The sequence below is a fragment of the Hypanus sabinus genome, chromosome 2 (genome assembly GCF_030144855.1).
Source record: "Hypanus sabinus isolate sHypSab1 chromosome 2, sHypSab1.hap1, whole genome shotgun sequence".
NCBI lineage: Eukaryota > Metazoa > Chordata > Chondrichthyes > Myliobatiformes > Dasyatidae > Hypanus > Hypanus sabinus.
Window position 1 is genome coordinate 139,766,215 of NC_082707.1, and position 18,726 is coordinate 139,784,940.

Below are 18,726 nucleotides of genomic sequence, written 5' to 3' on the forward strand. Positions count from 1 at the left end.
CAGTAATGTTCTGAAAGAAACCAATATCACTTCCTGGGGGTGCGTATATATTCAGTAGAGTAACTGAATTGCCATCTATATTCCCCCTTACCAGAATATATCTGCCTTCTTTATCTTCCATATCTCCCATTTCGAATATTTTTTCAAAATTTAGCTTACTTGAGATAAGAATAGCAACTCCTCTCCTATGTCCTGATTTATATGAGGAGAAAAACAGATTAGTGAAGCCCATTCTCTTTAGTTTTTTTATGTTTATTATCACTTTCCTACATGGGCTTGTTCTTTTTTCATTTTGGATAAAATTCTCTTACATTTGATTGGATTTAATAGCCCATTTACATTAAAAGAAATGAATTTTACCTTGTCCTTAGACATCTGTATTTATCTGTCAATGTATCATTGAAATTAGAATAAAACTTAATCGAGCTACTCCCTGAACAAATAAGAACCAAGAAACTCAAATAATAACAAAAATGGCAACGAACGTCTGATTCCAAGGTTGAGGTCTCTAGTAAATGACCCTGCGTTGAGCTAGAGGAAATGTCTAGCTGTGGGGGATAACCCCTCCTATTTGTGAGTTGAGGGCCCCCATTGCAGTATTCATAAAAGTCAATGAACAAATCCATTACACAGAAAAGATTTCCCTGTGTACTCCTATATATACACATACATATATGCGCACACACACACATATACATACATACATACATACACACGCACACACACACACACACACGCACACATATATTCTCATTTTGGTGGGGGGGAAAGGAGTAAGTGAGCGAATAAAGAATAACAACTAAGTAATATAAAATCCACATTATAATAAGTATTTCTCGAGATAGGTATATCAACGTGTACTTATGCTTCTGTTTAGCTTCTCAACATTTTTGAAGTTAGCCAAACCTTATGGCTCTTCTGAAGGGGTTGAGGACTGTCTTTGGGAAACTCCTGGTCTCTTCCTGATAGGTTTCTCTTGGCTTCCTTCCGTCTCCTGCCTTCTCGTTTCTCGCACTATTTCCCAAGCCGAGCGGGACAATTCCCCAGCCAGGCTTGCTTTCGTTTTGGTCATGCTGACAGGCAACCCTCTGGCCTTCATGTCTGTAGTTGCCTCTTCCATTGTCTGGTATAACTGCGTCCCGTTGTCATAAAACTCTCGAAGTTTAGCAGGGTACGGAGTTTGAAATCTAATGTTACTTTGCTCTAATACTCGCTTTACTTCCTGGAGGACTGTTGGGGGGGTAATCTTGGTCGAAATATATTAATTTACCCTCTAAAAACACTCTCTTCTTACCCCAGGCCCTTCGTAGAATCTCTGCGTTGGTGCTGTACAGAAGGAACTCAATTATAATTGAGAGTGGCTTTCTATCTTGGGTAGCTTTTGGGACTAGCACGTGGTGCGCTCTTTTGACTTCCAGCTCCATAGCTGGGGGAAGATCCAGCGCGTCCTGCAGTAACTTTCCGACAAACTCTGTCATAGTCTCTGCTCCTTCGGGAACGTTGTAGATCCCATTATATTTTGATTAACGCTGTCGAGCTCTGCATTAATATCACGGAGCTGCTGCTTAATAGCTTTCTGGACCTCCATTATTTCTTTCAGGATTTCGAAGACATTTGCTGCTTCGACCGAACGAGGCCCGGTGGCCGCCTCACTCACACGTGGTCGGGTCGGAGAGCCGCTCGCTGCTCTCCTCTCGGACGCAGGCTCCGCAGTGTAGCTTTTTTATTTCCATTTCTTCTCCCCATTCTTGCCCCTCTTTTCAGTTCAAGTATTTTTCAAAAAATACTGTATTTGATAGGTTGACGGGGCTTAATACACGTTTTTACAGAGGAGCTAGTGACTTAAGCTGCCATTCTCGTCGATGATGTCACCAGAAACCTTCTGAGCACTATCATTTTAGGATGAATATAGCATGTTATAAGTCATAGAGCTCTATGCCATGTCAACAGGCCCTTCAGCCCAACTAATCTGTGCTGAACTGTAACTCTGCCTAGTCCCATCAATCCACACCTAGACCAATTCACTCCTTACCCTCTCCCATCGATGTACTTATCCAAATTCCTCCAAAGTGTTGAAATTGAACCAGCGTCCATATCTTCTGCTGGCAGTTTGTTCCACACACCCCACCACCCTGTGAAGAAATTACCCCTCAGGTTCCCCTTCGAGCCAGTCAATCCAGTGTGGCATTGGATAAAGTATTTACATGAGCTAGATCCAGGCTCCATTAATAGTGTTGATCCTGATAGCATTCTTCCACTGAAATTCCAGTCTACATTAAAATTGTCGAGAGGCTCTAACCCACTAGGGGCTGTTTCTAAAAATGATGGAAATTATTACTGTGACAAATCAAAATCGACTTATCTCATATAGAAACTAAAATAATGTAACATTTTTCAAACATTTCTGATTAATTGAGGTAATGGGCATATTCTTCTGATGTAGTTCATTTTGTCAAGATGCCTTTGTGGTAATTCTAAACTGTTGATTAGTTAACTCTCTATTTCTAGTTACTTAATTCAACATAACTCCATATCTACAGATGTAAGGAGTTCTTGTTTAACTCTGTGTGTCTGAAATACTGTATTATTAGTCTAAAATAACAGAAACCTTTGACATGCTTCAGACAAAGTGGGTTACATGGGTCAAATAATTTCCTGGCAGAGACCTGCCACCTGAAAGGACCTACAGCCTGTTTGTGGAGAAAGTAAAGCAATGTTGTAGATTGGAGGGGTTGTGATGAGTAGAAATGGCCTTTGGCATGAGTCTCATCAGGTAATGATCCTACAATGTAATCGGAAGACCTAGTATTGACCTCTGACCCAGCAAAAAAGAACTTCTTTTAAGATGGTGTCAGGAGCAGAGACAGGAATTCCAGAGTTCAGGCAGGTGGAGCAGGGTTCCAGAGTTCCAGCAAGGCGGAGCAGGATTCCAGAGTTCCGGCAGGTGGAGCAGGGTTCCAGAGTTCCGGCAGGCGGAACAGGGTTCCAGAGTTCCGGCAGGTGGAGCAGGGTTCCAGAGTTCCGGCAGGTGGAGCAGGGTTCCAGAGTTCCGGCAGGCGGAGCAGGGTTCCAGAGTTCCGGCAGGTGGAGCAGGGTTCCAGAGTTCTGGCAGGTGGAGCAGGGTTCCAGAGTTCCGGTAAGGCGGAGCAGGATTCCAGAGTTCCGGCAGGTGGAGCAGGATTCCAGAGTTCCGGCAGGTGGAGCAGGGTTCCAGAGTTCCGGCAGGCGGAGCAGGGTTCCAGAGTTCCGGCAGGCGGAGCAGGGTTCCAGAGTTCCGGCAGGCGGAGCAGGGTTCCAGAGTTCCGGCAGGCGGAGCAGGGTTCCAGAGTTCTGGCAGGCGGAGCAGGGTTCCAGAGTTCTGGCAGGTGGAGCAGGGTTCCAGAGTTCAGGCAGGCGGAGCAGGGTTCCAGAGTTCCGGCAGGCGGAGCAGGGTTCCAGAGTTCCGGCAGGTGGAGCAGGGTTCCAGAGTTCTGGCAGGTGGAGCAGGGTTCCAGAGTTCCGGCAGGTGGAGCAGGGTTCCAGAGTTCCGGCAGGCGGAGCAGGGTTCCAGAGTTCCGGCAGGTGGAGCAGGGTTCCAGAGTTCTGGCAGGTGGAGCAGGGTTCCAGAGTTCCGGCAAGGCGGAGCAGGATTCCAGAGTTCCGGCAGGTGGAGCAGGATTCCAGAGTTCCGGCAGGTGGAGCAGGGTTCCAGACTTCCGGCAGGTGGAGCAGGGTTCCAGACTTCCGGCAAGGCGGAGCAGGGTTCCAGAGTTCTGGCAGGTGGAGCAGGGTTCCAGAGTTCCGGCAGGCGGAGCAGGGTTCCAGAGTTCCGGCAGGTGGAGCAGGGTTCCAGAGTTCTGGCAGGTGGAGCAGGGTTCCAGAGTTCTGGCAGGTGGAGCAGGGTTCCAGAGTTCCGGCAAGGCGGAGCAGGATTCCAGAGTTCCGGCAGGTGGAGCAGGATTCCAGAGTTCCGGCAGGTGGAGCAGGGTTCCAGACTTCCGGCAGGTGGAGCAGGGTTCCAGACTTCCGGCAAGGCGGAGCAGGGTTCCAGAGTTCTGGCAGGCGGAGCAGGATTCCAGAGTTCCGGCAGGCGGAGCCGGATCCCAGAGTTCAGGCAGGCGGAGCCGGATTCCAGAGTTCAGGCAGGCAGAGCCGGATTCCAGAGTTCAGGCAGGCGGAGCCGGATTCCAGAGTTCAGGCAGGCTGAGCAGGATCCCAGAGTTCCGGCAGGCGGAGCAGGATCCCAGAGTTCAGGCAGGCGGAGCAGGATAACAGAGTTCAGGCAGGCGGAGCAGGATCCCAGAGTTCAGGCAGGCTGAGCAGGATCCCAGAGTTCAGGCGAGGCAGGAGGATCTCAGAGTTCAGGCACAAGGCAGGATCTGGAGGTACATGGCTTGGCTGGAGGAGAGCCCCCCCAGGCGGGCCGCAAATGTCCCGGGTAGGGCAACCTCCCAGGCGGCAACACGGAGGCTTAGGCAAGACGCGGACTCCCAGGTGGGTGCGGGGCACAGCCCATCAGAAACAGGGGGGGTGGGGGGAAGGAGCAGAACACCCTGTTCAGGCCAGCTGGACGTGCCCAACGGAGGCAAAGGGGTTGAACAGGGACTAGGTCCAGGGTGACCAGCACGACAGCCATGATCCCCAGGTAGCTCGGGAGAGGCAGGCAGACAGCGCAACAGCATGAGCAAGGCAAAACGGGTGGAGCAGCGGGACCAGCGCATGCGAGAAACTGCAGGGAACAAGACCAACCTGGACAGAACAAATACAGAGCAGGTCGCAACCCGGGCTAGGTAAACAGGATGTGGAGCAGGTCAGAACCCGGGCAAGGTAAACAGGATGTGGAGCAGGTCAGAACCCGGGCAGGGTAAACAGGATGTGGAGCAGATCAGAACCCGGGCAGGGTAAACAGGATGTGGAGCAGATCAGAACCCGGGCAGGGTAAACAGGATGTGGAGCAGATCAGAACCCGGGCAGGGTAAACAGGATGTGGAGCAGATCAGAACCCGGGCAGGGTAAACAGGATGCGGAGCAGATCAGAACCCGGGCAGGGTAAACAGGATGTGGAGCAGGTCGGAACCCGGGCAGGGTAAACAGGATGTGGAGCAGGTCAGAACCCGGGCAGGGTAAACAGGATGTGGAGCAGGTCAGAACCCGGGCAGGGTAAACAGGATGCGGAGCAGATCAGAACCCGGGCAGGGTAAACAGGATGTGGAGCAGGTCGGAACCCGGGCAGGGTAAACAGGATGCGGAGCAGATCAGAACCCGGGCAGGGTAAACAGGATGTGGAGCAGGTCAGAACCCGGGCAGGGTAAACAGGATGTGGAGCAGGTCAGAACCCGGGCAGGGTAAACAGGATGTGGAGCAGGTCAGAACCTGGGCAGGGTAAACAGGATGAGGAGCAGGTCAGAACCCGGGCAGGGTAAACAGGATGAGGAGCAGGTCAGAACCCGGGCAGGGTAAACAGGATACGGAGCAGATCAGAACCCAGGCAGGGTAAACAGGATACGGAGAGGGTCTGAACCCGGGCAGGGTAAACAGGATGCGGAGCAGATCAGAACCCAGGCACGGTAAACAGGATGCGGACCAGGTCAGAACCCGGGCAGGGTAAACAGGATGCGGAGCAGGTCAGAACCCAGGCAGGGTAAACAGGATACGGAGCAGGTCTGAACCCGGGCAGGGTAAACAGGATGAGGAGCAGGTCTGAACCCGGGCAGGGTAAACAGGATGAGGAGCAGGTCAGAACCCGGGCAGGGTAAACAGGGTGCGGAGCAGATCAGAACCCGGGCAGGGTAAACAGGATGTGGAGCAGGTCAGAACCCGGGCAGGGTAAACAGAATGAGGAGCAGATCAGAACCCGGGCAGGGTAAACAGGATGTGGAGCAGATCAGAACCCGGGCAGGGTAAACAGGATGAGGAGCAGGTCAGAACCCGGGCAGGGTAAACAGGATGTGGAGCAGATCAGTACCCGGGCAGGGTAAACAGGATGTGGAGCAGGTCAGAACCCGGGCAGGGTAAACAGGATGTGGAGCAGATCAGAACCCGGGCAGGGTAAACAGGATGTGGAGCAGATCAGAACCCAGGCAGGGTAAACAGGATGTGGAGCAGATCAGAACCTGGGCAGGGTAAACAGGATGCGGAGCAGATCAGAACCCGGGCAGGGTAAACAGGATACGGAGCAGGTCTGAACCCAGGCAGGGTAAACAGGATGAGGAGCAGGTCAGAACCCGGGCAGGGTAAACAGGATGCGGAGCAGGTCAGAACCCGGGCAGGGTAAACAGGATACGGAGCAGGTCTGAACCCAGGCAGGGTAAACAGGATGAGGAGCAGGTCAGAACCCGGGCAGGGTAAACAGGATGCGGAGCAGGTCAGAACCCGGGCAGGGTAAACAGGATACGGAGCAGGTCTGAACCCGGGCAGGGTAAACAGGATGAGGAGCAGGTCAGAACCCGGGCAGGGTAAACAGGATGTGGAGCAGGTCAGAACCCGGGCAGGGTAAACAGGATGTGGAGCAGATCAGAACCCGGGCAGGGTAAACAGGATGCGGAGCAGATCAGTACCCGGACAGGATAAACAGGATACGGAGCAGATCAGAACCCGGGCAGGGTAAACAGGATGAGGAGCAGGTCTGAACCCGGGCAGGGTAAACAGGATGTGGAGCAGATCAGGACCCGGGCAGGGTAAACAGGATACGGAGCAGATCAGAACCCGGGCAGGGTAAACAGGATGAGGAGCAGATCAGAACCCGGGCAGGGTAAACAGGGTGCGGAGCAGATCAGAACCCGGGCAGGGTAAACAGGATGTGGAGCAGGTCAGAACCCGGGCAGGGTAAACAGAAGGAGGAGCAGGTCAGAACCCGGGCAGGGTAAACAGGATGAGGAGCAGGTCAGAACCCGGGCAGGGTAAACAGGATGCGGAGCAGGTCAGAACCCGGGCAGGGTAAACAGGATGTGGAGCAGATCAGAACCCGGGCAGGGTAAACAGGATGTGGAGCAGGTCAGAACCCGGGCAGGGTAAACAGGATGTGGAGCAGGTCGTAACCCGGGCAGGGTAAACAGGATGCGGAGCAGGTCAGAACCCGGGCAGGGTAAACAGGATGAGGAGCAGGTCTGAACCCGGGCAGGGTAAACAGGATGAGGAGCAGGTCAGAACCCGGGCAGGGTAAACAGGATGTGGAGCAGATCAGAACCCGGGCAGGGTAAACAGGATGAGGAGCAGGTCAGAACCCGGGCAGGGTAAACAGGATGCGGAGCAGATCGGAACCCGGGCAGGGTAAACAGGATGTGGAGCAGGTCAGAACCCGGGCAGGGTAAACAGGATGAGGAGCAGGTCAGAACCCGGGCAGGGTAAACAGGATGTGGAGCAGATCAGAACCCGGGCAGGGTAAACAGGGTGAGGAGCAGGTCAGAACCCGGGCAGGGTAAACAGGATGTGGAGCAGATCAGAACCCGGGCAGGGTAAACAGGATGCGGAGCAGGTCAGAACCTGGGCAGGGTAAACAGGATGTGGAGCTGATCAGAACCCGGGCAGGGTAAACAGGATGCGGAGCAGGTCAGAACCCGGGCAGGGTAAACAATTTGCGGAGCAGATCAGAACCCGGGCAGGGTAAACAGGATGAGGAGCAGGTCAGAACCCGGGCAGGGTAAACAGGATGCGGAGCAGATCAGAACCCGGGCAGGGTAAACAGGATGCGGAGCAGATCAGAACCCGGGCAGGGTAAACAGGATGAGAAGCAGGTCAGAACCCAGGCAGGGTAAACAGGATGAGGAGCAGGTCAGAACCCGGGCAGGGTAAACAGGGTGTGGAGCAGGTCAGAACCCGGGCAGGGTAAACAGGGTGTGGAGCAGGTCAGAACCCGGGCAGGGTAAACAGGATACGGAGCAGGTCAGAAACCGGGCAGGTTAAACAGGATGAGGAGCAGGTCAGAACCCAGGCAGGGTAAACAGGGTGTGGAGCAGGTCAGAACCCGGGCAGGGTAAACAGGATGAGGAGCAGATCAGAACCCGGGCAGGGTAAACAGGATGCGGAGCAGATCAGAACCCGGGCAGGGTAAACAGGATGAGGAGCAGATCAGAACCCGGGCAGGGTAAACAGGATGCGGAGCAGATCAGAACCCGGGCAGGGTAAACAGGATGAGGAGCAGATCAGAACCCGGGCAGGGTAAACAGGATGCGGAGCAGATCAGAACCCGGGCAGGGTAAACAGGATGAGGAGCAGATCAGAACCCGGGCAGGGTAAACAGGATGTGGAGCAGAACAGAACCCGGGCAGGGTAAACAGGATGAGGAGCAGATCAGAACCCGGGCAGGGTAAACAGGATGCGGAGCAGAACAGAACCCGGGCAGGGTAAACAGGATGCGGAGCAGATCAGAACCCGGGCAGGGTAAACAGGATGCGGAGCAGATCAGAACCCGGTCAGGGTAAACAGTATGGGGAGCAGCGGGCAGGGTAAACAGGATGGGGAGCAGGTCAGAACCCGGGCAGGGTAAACAGGATGTGGAGCAGGTCAGAACCCGGGCAGGGTAAACAGGATGTGGAGCAGGTCAGAACCCCGGCAGGGTAGACAGGGTGTGGAGCAGGTCAGAACCCCGGCAGGGTAAACAGGATGCGGAGCAGGTCAGAACCCCGGCAGGGTAGACAGGATGCGGAGCAGGTCAGAACCCGGGCAGGGTAGACAGGATGCGGAGCAGGTCAGAACCCGGGCAGGGTAGACAGGATGCGGAGCAGGTCAGAACCCGGGCAGGGTAAACAGGATGTGGAGCAGATCAGAACCCGGGCAGGGTAAACAGGATACGGAGCAGGTCAGAACCCGGGCAGGGTAAACAGGATGCGGAGCAGGTCAGAACCCGGGCAGGGTAAACAGGATGCGGAGCAGATCAGAACCCGGGCAGGGTAAACAGGATGCGGAGCAGATCAGAACCCGGGCAGGGTAAACAGGATGGGGAGCAGGTCAGAACCCGGGCAGGGTAAACAGGATGCGGAGCAGGTCAGAACCCGGGCAGGGTAAACAGGATGCGGAGCAGGTCAGAACCCGGGCAGGGTAAACAGTATGCGGAGCAGATCAGAACCCGGGCAGGGTAAACAGGGTGCGGAGCAGGTCAGAACCCGGGCAGGGTAAACATGATGAGGAGCAGGTCAGAACCCGGGCAGGGTAAACAGGATGTGGAGCAGGTCAGAACCCAGGCAGGGTAAACAGGGTGCGGAGCAGGTCAGAACCCGGGCAGGGTAAACAGGGTGCGGAGCAGGTCAGAACCCGGGCAGGGTAAACAGGGTGCAGAGCAGATCAGAACCCGGGCAGGGTAAACAGGGTGCGGAGCAGATCAGAACCCGGGCAGGGTAAACAGGATGCGGAGCAGATCAGAACCCGGGCAGGGTAAACAGGATGCGGAGCAGATCAGAACCCGGGCACGGTAAACATGATGCGGAGCAGATCAGAACCCGGGCACGGTAAACATGATGCGGAGCAGGTCTGAACCCGGGCAGGGTAAACAGGATGTGGAGCAGATCAGAACCCGGGCAGGGTAAACAGGATGCGGAGCAGATCAGAACCCGGGCAGGGTAAACAGGATACGGAGCAGGTCTGAACCCGGGCAGGGTAAACAGGGTGTGGAGCAGATCAGAACCCGGGCAGGGTAAACAGGATATTGAGCAGATCAGAACCCGGGCAGGGTAAACAGGATACGGAGCAGATCAGAACCCGGGCAGGGTAAACAGGATACGGAGCAGATCAGAACCCGGGCACGGTAAACATGATGCGGAGCAGATCAGAACCCGGGCACGGTAAACATGATGCGGAGCAGATCAGAACCCGGGCAGGGTAAACAGGATGTGGAGCAGATCAGAACCCGGGCAGGGTAAACAGGATGTGGAGCAGATCAGAACCCGGGCAGGGTAAACAGGATGCGGAGTAGGTCAGAACCCGGGCAGGGTAAACAGGATACGGAGCAGATCAGAACCCGGGCACGGTAAACATGATGCGGAGCAGATCAGAACCCGGGCACGGTAAACAGGATGAGGAGCAGGTCTGAACCCGGGCAGGGTAAACAGGATGAGGAGCAGATCAGAACCCGGGCAGGGTAAACAGGATGCGGAGCAGATCAGAACCCAGGCAGGGTAAACAGGATACGGAGCAGGTCTGAACCCGGGCAGGGTAAACAGGATGCGGAGCAGATCAGTACCCGGGCAGGGTAAACAGGATGTGGAGCTGATCAGAACCCGGGCAGGGTAAACAGGATATGGAGCAGATCAGAACCCGGGCAGGGTAAACAGGATGTGGAGCTGATCAGAACCCGGGCAGGGTAAACAGGATATTGAGCAGATCAGAACCCGGGCAGGGTAAACAGGATACGGAGCAGATCAGAACCCGGGCAGGGTAAACAGGATGCGGAGCAGGTCAGAACCTGGGCAGGGTAAACAGGATGTGGAGCAGGTCGGAACCCGGACAGGGTAAACAGGATATGGAGCAGATCAGAACCCGGGCAGGGTAAACAGGATACGGAGCAGATCAGAACCCAGGCAGGGTAAACAGGATACGGAGCAGGTCTGAACCCGGGCAGGGTAAACAGGATGCGGAGCAGGTCAGAACCCAGGCAGGGTAAACAGGATATGGAGCAGATCAGAACCCGGGCAGGGTAAACAGGATACGGAGCAGATCAGAACCCAGGCAGGGTAAACAGGATGAGGAGCAGGTCTGAACCCGGGCAGGGTAAACAGGTTGAGGAGCAGGTCAGAACCCGGGCAGGGTAAACAGGTTGAGGAGCAGGTCAGAACCCGGGCAGGGTAAACAGGATGAGGAGCAAGTCAGAACCCGGGCAGGGTAAACAGGATGAGGAGCAGGTCAGAACCCAGGCAGGGTAAACAGGGTGTGGAGCAGGTCAGAACCCGGGCAGGGTAAACAGGATGCGGAGCAGATCAGAATCTGGGCAGGGTAAACAGGATGAGGAGCAGATCAGAACCCGGGCAGGGTAAACAGGATGCGGAGCAGATCAGAACCCGGGCAGGGTAAACAGGATGCGGAGCAGATCAGAACCTGGGCAGGTTAAACAGGATGCGGAGCAGATCAGAACCCGGGCAGGGTAAACAGGGTGTGGAGCAGGTCAGAACCCGGGCAGGGTAAACAGGGTGTGGAGCAGGTCAGAACCCGGGCAGGGTAAACATGATGTGGAGCAGATCAGAACCTGGGCAGGGTAAACAGGATGTGGAGCAGGTCAGAACCCGGGCAGGGTAAACAGGATGTGGAGCAGATCAGAACCTGGGCAGGTTAAACAGGATGCGGAGCAGATCAGAACCCGGGCAGGGTAAACAGAATGTGGAGCAGATCAGAACCTGGGCAGGTTAAACAGGATGCGGAGCAGATCAGAACCCGGGCAGGTTAAACAGGATGCGGAGCAGAGTCCGGAGCCGGCAGAGAGCAGGATATGGAACAAACGACCACCCGCCTGGTCTCAGTCCCAAGGCCGCTTATAAACACCTGCAGCTGAATTGGTCACAGGTGTCCCTCCTAAAGCCAGGAGGATCCTAACTGGCTCAAGGGTGACGGGAGGGACAGCTGCAAGACCCGGAGTCTGGAGTCCGCAGACCGGATCAAGACCCGGAACGCGGGCTCCGGACTGAACCAGACCCCGACAGATGGCCCAAAACATTGGCTCTTTATTCCTCTCCAGGGATGCTGCCCGACCTGCTGAATTTCTCCAGCATTTTGTGTGATGCTAAAGGAAGAAAATGAGGTGAGAGGACCAGGAAAGCTTCTGACGGCTTTGGGAAACATTGCAAATCACTGACAGAACAATTTCATGGCAAATAATCTGCAGTAAGCTCAGTTTCATGCTCTGCCACTGGAATTGAATGTACCTTTGAAAGGAGATTACCAAGTTGTGCATATGCAGAGAAGAGAGGTTTGTATGAGGGTGTGAGAAAGCTGGAGGAACAAACTGGTGGTGTCACTTAAGGCAGTGCCAAATGACAGAGATCCCTTGAATCCTGTAACACCTTGGTGACCTCTCCTTGGAAATTGTATTTGGCCTCTTGCTGTAGCTGAGCCACATGGACCCCTCACTAAAGATGAAAGCTATAGAAACACACACCTTTTGATTCATCAAAATATGCACGATGATCTGTGAATGCAGTAGTCTCGTTGACAATTGCAGTAGAATGCACATGCCTTCATTAAAACTATGCAGCTCCATCATAGAGCAGTTAGGCAATGAGAAATGTAGGAAAATCCCCTTGCACCTCTTGGTCAGATGCAAGTAATGAACCGCTGTAGGTTGTCCAATAGTGAGGGATTGTGACTGGCTCCAGCGAAGCAGGTATTCGCTTGTATTATCTTGTGCATCAGCTGCTGGTGAAGTGAACTGCCCTACAACCCACTGGAATGCACAGCAGGAACAGTGACTTGGATTCAAATTTTGCCTTCATAGTAAATTGCAAAAAAGCACACGCAGGACACATGGTAAGATATATCTACGATCATGGAGGAGTCAAAGGAGGTGGTGGTGAAGCTGAGTGTCAGCAGAGTGTGTGGGGAAACTGATGTGCTTTTGGAAGATGAAGCTGAAACACAACATCTGGGTGAGAAACTGCAGAGGCGAAGGATAGATTATCAGGCAAATCCATTGGAGATTATGGTGCAGGAGTGAGAAGGGAATCTACTGCAGTGTTTCTCCAAATGGATAGGTAAGAAAACAGTCTGACGAAGTTGAGCAGTGGAGTAGAGGCACTAATTACAACGGTGTAGCCAGCTACAGCAAAAGCTTCAGCCTGGTAAAGGAAGATGAGGGCAGAATTTCCTGTGGCTTCAGTACTAAGTGTGGAAAGCTGAATGAATGGGTTCAAGCATGGAGTTACTGAAGAGACAAATTTAGATGTGTGAGGAAGCAACAGCCAGAGTTTTGCAGCAGTTTAAGCTGACCAAATCTGTTGCTCATCTTCACACAAGCTCCGCAGTTTCCTTGAGTGGACATTCCAGTGGAGTCATTCTCCAAACTGCTCAGCAAGCCTTCTCTATCTATAGGCAGAGCTGCAGATACTGAAATCTGGAGGAACTCTGGTAGCAACTGAGGAAGGAAATGGACAGGAAATGGTTTGAGATCTTTTGCCTGGAACCACAGAAATGGTGACAAGAGTCTTTGCAATTTGCTGAGCTGTGCATTTAGACCTAGCTGACAAAACCATTAGGAAGTTCGACATTTGTGAATGTCTCTGAGGTACCTAATGCTCAAAACTCAACCTCCAAAAACTATTAAAGTCATTCGAGCTACTTACATCTTAATATTTGAACTTCTAGACATAAAAATACTAAAACTGATGGTGTTGGTTGTGCCAGTGGCAAGTGGGAAAGGTCTCTGTGCAGCTGCGTTGCCCTCGGCAATGTTACAGAAAAGCATAAAAACAATTAAAATTTTAACTAATTCCAACAAGTACAAATTATCTGAAACTTGCAACTGTTCCGTTCCTATTAAATTAGTTGTCTTGCTGAAGCAGAGTCAACTTTAACCTGGCATGGCAAGTGGGCAGGCTGCCAGGTATCGGTGCAGGGTAATTCCAGGAAGTTGGCACTTTACTGCTGAATTTCACAAGGTGTTTTCAATAGCACACAATAAGCATTAAAACCTGCTGAGTACTTTTGAAGAAATTCGGGGCCTTTGCACTTGCTCACTCTGACACAGGAGTTCTGTGCCTCCTAATAATTGTCAACTGAAATATAAAAATGCTGGAATTATGGGGTGGGGGGAATTCAAGTCCACGTATCCAAAGACTTCCCAGAAGTAGCTAAACTTACACAAGTACCTTGAACTCTGTAAATCTCTTCAAAATAAGTAATCCAATGACCCCTCTGCTCTTATTATACATAAAAGAACATCAGATGCTTGCTCTTACACGATTGTAGTAGTCAACTACTTAGTGGAAGCATGGGCTGCTCCCAATTTGTATCACTGATGCTCAAACTTTAAATAATACATTCAAACTTGTGTCACCTTTCACAAGATCTCAAGCCTGGTTGCTGACCAGGTGTTGGTCTCTCGTAAGCTACTTGCGGGAAGAGTGTAGCATAGTGTAAATTTGTGGAAGGCAAGGACGAATAATCCAGGTGACCACGGGGATACTCTCATCGATCCCTGGCTCCAGTGAAGCGAGAAAAACTGGGCAATGATGTAACGTTTCTGTTGTTAATTAGAATTGTTCGTGATCACTGCCTTTTCCGGTCAGGTCGCGTCGTGCTAACGAAGCCTCGGCGTTTCCTACCTGTCTTCGCAGAGTCCTGTTGCTTGCTGCCGCTGGTGTTTTCTTGAAGTCTTTCCCAGCCCATTGATACGTGCCGTTTCCAGTCTCGAACTTCAACCCTCTCGACCATTCTTGCACCTAAAACCAGAGCCCACAGCATTCGTTGAATTGCATCAAAAGTAGACCTTTGCAACATTGTATCCGCACGTCTGCCCGAGCCTCGGATAGCGGAGAAATGTTTTGAAACTCGCCTCTCGGGTTGTCCATCTCGAAGGTGACGTTTGAAGACATTTGGGGTATTGCACCGCACCTAGTTCCCAAGAGCTGAACGTCTTTTGCCTTTAGTACTGTGTTCGGTTGTCTCCAGGGCAACAGCGTTGTGAATTAACCCCGACCCACGCGGTTACGCGGCGCGGCTCGCTCGGCGGGACGGTGCCGGAGAGTTCACTCTGCACCGTGTGTGGGCATTTGGAGGGAGAAATCTCGCTGGATGTGATAGTGGTCAATGGCCGTGTCAGCGGGAGCAGGCCTTGAGGGAGTCAGGAATTCGGCAGCGTCTGGTAGTACAGTATTGGTAAGATGATACTTACCGCCCTGGACTAGGCGCGGATACCAACGACCGGGTCGCCGTGCTGGGAGAGCAACTGGTTAGCAAGAAGCAGGTGGAGGGGCTCCGCTGACGAGAAACCTTTGAAACGAAGGATAATTAACCCTATTTCTCTCTCCACAGACACTGCCTTGACCCGCTGAGTATTTTCCTGCACTTTCTGCGTTCATCTTAATTTTCCGGCAGCTGATATATTTTGCTTTAGTAAGTTTGTTTCACGCTGGCTAAAAAAATTTAAATACCGGCGTTGTGCGGTCAAATATACGCTTCAATTTGGCAGCACATTATTATTTCATTGGTCCAAGAATATCCAGGAAATGTATATATTGTAGAGATGTCCTCGACACTAAGCGAAAAAGTTGAGAGCGGATTGAAAATTCACTGCACATCCATCCAGAAGTATAATGCTAAGAGGAACTTGTATTATTTACACACAGAAAACTCTGCTTAGGCGTTCACAGTTTCCTCTGCTTTCAAATGAATAAATGTACTGAATTTTCTTGAGATTGAATCAATCTATTGACTGTTCTAAAGTATAAATTACTATAATTATTAAGAGTAGTTTCAATGGCATTTTTCCAACATGTTTTGCTTTTACTGTGTGACATTCAATTCTATTGTGGCTTTGATTTTATATCCACTGTTCCAAAATAAACGCACAAAGCAGCCTTTAATTTCAGTTCAAATGGAAGATTAATAGTTAAAAAGATAACATTGTTTTATTATTGTTACAAGTGCTAAGTTACAGTGAAAGACTTGGTTTTACATGCTATCCTTACAGATCATTTCATTCCAATATATATTTTTAAGGAAACTAAATTTTCCGGAATTACCAGTTGATGAACGTTTAGTACTAGATAAACCATTACTGAAGAGGAAATAAAGAAGGCAATTTTTTCAATAAACTCAGGTAAAGCATCTGGTCCAGATGGTTATATAGCTGAATTTTTTAAGACCTTTTCAGATTTACTCTCTCCCTGATTATGTAAAGTTTTTAAAGATGCTTTATTAGTAGGTAAATTACCACAATCCTTTTATGAAGCATCAATTTCCTTAATTCCTAAAAAAACTAAAGATCCCACTGAATGTACATCATATAGGCCTATATCTCTGTTGAATGTGGATTCTAAAATCTTTTCCAAAATATTAGCAATTAGATTAGAGAAGGTTTTGCCTCAGATTATTTCTGAGGATCAGACAGGATTTATTAAAAATCATTATTCACTTTTTACTGTTAGGAAGTTAATGAACATTGTATACACTACTTCATCTAATACTTCAGAATGTGTTATTTCGCTTGACACCGAGAAAGCGATTGATAGACTTGAATGGGAATATTTATTTAATATACTTGAGAAATTTAATTACAGTTCAAAATTTATATCTTGGATTAAACTGTTATATTATACACCCTTGGCTGCTGTTTACCAATAATCAGAGATCCCCTTTTTTTAGGCTTTTTCGAGGTACTAGACAGGGCTGTCCTTGAAGTCCTTTATTATTTGATATTGCCCTGGAGCCCTTGACAATTGCTGTTCTTGATTCACCCAAAATATTTGGCATTATTCATGGGAACGGGACGCATAAATTATCACTGTATGCAGATGACCTGTTATTATATATTTCTAACCCAGAGAAATCCATTCCTGCAGTAATAACTCTACTTGCCCAGTTTAGTAGCTTTTCTGGGTATAGATTGAATCTTGATAAGAGTGTGCTTTTCCCATTAAATATGCAAATCTTATTTATAGACAATTACCATTTAGATTGGCTACTGATTATTTTACGTATTTGGGGGTTATAATTACGAAGAAGTAATAAGGACATATTTAAAGTTAATTTTTACCTTTAATTGATCATGTTAAAGAACTGTTTACTAAATGGTCCCCACTGTCTTTATCTTTGATCGGTAGAATTAATGTTATTAAGATGTTTATTTTACCTAAATTTCTGTATCTATTTCAGGCAGTATCAATTTTTATTCCTAAATCTTTTTTTGATACTATCGTTTCAGAAATTTCTTCATATATATGGCAATATAGAAATCCCAGGTTAAGTAAGAAATATTTACAGAAATCAAAAAAGGAAAGCAGTTTGGCTCTGCCGAATCTTAGATTTTATTACTGGGCAATTAGTATTCTATATTTAACATTTTGGACACAAAAGTTGGATGAAACTCAATCTCCACGATGGATGAATCTCACGCGGGAGTCTGTACAGGGGTTTTCATTGGCTTCTGTTCTAGGAGCTGGGCTTCCCTTTGTATTTGATAAACTGAATAAACAAATGATAAATCCAATAGTTAAACATACAATACGAATATGGTTTAAATTTTGTAAATTTTTTGGATTGAATAAATTCATCCTGTCAAGCTCTATTATATCTAACTTTGTTTTCCAACCATCTAGAATTGATCAAGCCTTTTTGTTATGGAAAATAAAAGGAATAACATGTTTTCGTGATTTATTTATGGATGATTGTTTTGTGTCTTTTGAACAGTTATCTAATAAATATAATTTGCCTAAATCACACGTTTTCAGATATCTACAGATTAGAAACTATCTGAATACTACTTTACCTACCTTTCCGATATCACATCCAATTGAAGTTACAGAAAAAAAATTGGTTTAAACCCCTTTCAGAAGAGTTTAATAACAATTATTTATGATTTGATTATGAAAATACATCTAGGTACTTCTGATAACATTAAGAATGAGTAGGAAAGAGAGCTTCAAATATCTTTATCTACAGAGGAATGGGAGAAAATTCTTAAACTAGTTAATACTTCATCAATGTGTGCCAGACATGCTTTGATACAATTTAAGGTGGTTCATAGGGCTCATATGTGCAAAGATAAGTTAGCACTTTTTACCGTCATATAAACTCTGTTTGTGATAGATGTAATTCTGAAATAGCTTCTTCGGCACATAGGTTCTGGTCGTGCCCTCTGTTAAGGAAATATTGGAAAGATATTTTTGATAATATTTCAGCAGTTCTGTGTGTTGATTTAAAACCTCATCCTATTACTGCAATCTGTGGACTACCAGTGATAGACTAATCATTTATCCTCATCAGCTCGTTGTTTAATTGCTTTTGTGACATTAATAGCCAGAAGATCGATTTTATTTAAATGGAAAGATTCCAATCCACCTACCACATTTCAATAGTTTTCCCAAATGATGGCATGTTTAAATTTGGAAAAGATTAGTAGCAGTACTATGGACCCCTCGGTTAAATTTGAAGAAACTTGGAAGAAATTTATTCAATTTATTTCATATGATGTAAGTTGACCCTTTCTGAATCCTTTTTTCAGTAATTCTTTTTATGGATAGAGGAGTGGAGTTAAATGACAAAATATAATTTTAACCGATGGATTATGGCAGCCCAATCTTTGTTTGTTTTTTTTTAGGTTAATTTGTTTCAGTTTGGGTTTTTTTTCTCTTTTTCTCTTTTTTATAATTATCTTTTAAATGGTTAATTACTAAGAGATTGGGAGGTTAGATGCCAATTGTTACTTGGAATATGTGTTTCTACATGTTAACAGTTATTAATGTTCTCCTGATCTCTGTGTATTAGTATTAATATTGTTTATTGGAAATTTAATAAAAAGATCGAAAAAGAGTCTATTTTAGAAATATACAAAGCCAACAACACAATACAGGCCCTTTGGCCCACAATGTTGTGCCGAACATGTACTTATAGAGTTACCCATAGCCCTCTATTTTTCCAAGCTCTTTTATTGTACTGGGGGTTATTCAATTGTCTTATAACAGAGGAATAATGCACATTTGATGTCTGAGTGCATCTTAATTAATATTAACATACATATGTTTTTAAAGATGCAGTCTTTGGATCTAGCCAACTAAGCAGAAGTAACATTTAAGTATAAACTACAGTATTTAACTCTGATCATTGCTTGAT

The 18,726-nt window shown here is 48.6% G+C and overlaps 1 long non-coding RNA gene across 1 annotated transcript in view; it reads right to left on the minus strand.

Moving 5' to 3' along the window:
• The window catches only part of LOC132384628 (uncharacterized), a 36,868-nt gene extending 19,129 nt beyond the window's left edge, over window positions 1-17,739 (minus strand). Inside the window, exons 1-3 of the long non-coding RNA XR_009508952.1 lie at window positions 17,678-17,739; window positions 14,789-17,079; window positions 14,220-14,336 (exon numbers count right to left, since the gene is read on the minus strand). This is a non-coding gene — a long non-coding RNA (uncharacterized LOC132384628). The remainder of the gene's footprint in view (window positions 1-14,219; window positions 14,337-14,788; window positions 17,080-17,677) is intronic.
• Window positions 17,740-18,726: the final 987 nt, after the last annotated feature.